General features: G+C 42.6%; 1 protein-coding gene across 1 annotated transcript in view; it reads left to right on the forward strand.

Moving 5' to 3' along the window:
* The window catches only part of trrap (transformation/transcription domain-associated protein), a 71,715-nt gene that overhangs the window by 21,261 nt on the left and 49,196 nt on the right, over positions 1–1,258 (forward strand). The window lies entirely within an intron of this gene.

The raw sequence follows: 1,258 nt of genomic DNA on the forward strand, positions 1-1,258 counted from the left end.
GTGTGTGTGTGTGTGTGTGTGTGTGTGTGTGTGTGTGTGTGTGTGTGTGCGCGCACACATGCTCAGTATGCCTGGGAGTTAGACGGAGGCTCAGGTTCATGCCTCGCAGGGGTCTCGGAGAATCTTTCACTCTGGGCGAGACACCGAGTGTGTGAAAGAGAAAGCAGAGAGACGGTGTGGGACAGCAGCGATGAATCATCTGTGATGGCACACAGTCATCTCATGCTGCTCCTGTGTTATTTCTTTTTGCTGAATCCGAACCGTTCTGACAGAAAACTGCTTTTGTGCTACTTTGTCTTTTTAGTTTTTTTGCCCAGAAGTGTTTGATTATTTATGCAATAGATTTCAAGCAGACAAGCACACAAACAAGTGTATGAAATCTATGAAGCACAACATGTCTGTTTCACGTTCTGTTACTTTTTATATTTCCGACGTGACGCACCGAGCAGCAGAGTTTTCTACTCGTCAGAATGTGTCGATGTGCTGCGCTAGTATTGTGTCCCCAGTAGAGATGGAAATCAAACTGTCGTGTTAAGTTGAAATAACAAATACATCTTTTTGTTAGTTTTATTATAGACACTCTCTTCTGACGTGTGTATGTGGACAACAAGGTAGATAAAGGTAATAAGAGGAATAAAAAACCAACAGCTGGGTGTGTTTAAAGAGGTTTCCACTTTCATATCCACAAATGAAATAATGACAGAGAGGAATAATGCCAGAGTGCTTTTTAAACATGTTTTAATAAGAGAAATACCCGAGTGCAGTTATAAACAACACAGATTCATTTCCTTTTTAGTTGGCTTGTCAAGCAGTCGGATTTAGACAAATAACAAAAGCAGTTGAATACAATCCTATTATTAATGCAGAGTTCTTAAAATCAGAGAACTACCTTGATTATGTGAGGTCTGAGGTTTACCCAGAGTTAAACGAGATCCCCTCTAGCGCTCCACCTAACTGTAAAAGATATCCAAATGACTGTTGAGACCGATTGATAACTTATAACTAGCCAAAGGAGCTGGTGGTGGCTATTATTCAAGCCGTCCTGTGGCTACTTCCTGGTCCCCGTTTCCACCATCTCTCTTCTTTTGCGGTTGGACTGGAAGCCAAGTGGCACTGCAACACACACGCACACACGTACACATTATTTGTTTATGGGAATGGGATTCAAGATAATTAAGACCCCCGCAGAAGGAGATCTCGGCTACTCGCCCAGAGGTATTGTGTGTGTGTGTGTGTGTGTGTGTGTGTGTGTGTGTGT

Source organism: Anarrhichthys ocellatus, unplaced genomic scaffold (genome assembly GCF_004355925.1).
Source record: "Anarrhichthys ocellatus isolate YVR2014 unplaced genomic scaffold, GSC_Weel_1.0 scaffold4, whole genome shotgun sequence".
Lineage (NCBI taxonomy): Eukaryota > Metazoa > Chordata > Actinopteri > Perciformes > Anarhichadidae > Anarrhichthys > Anarrhichthys ocellatus.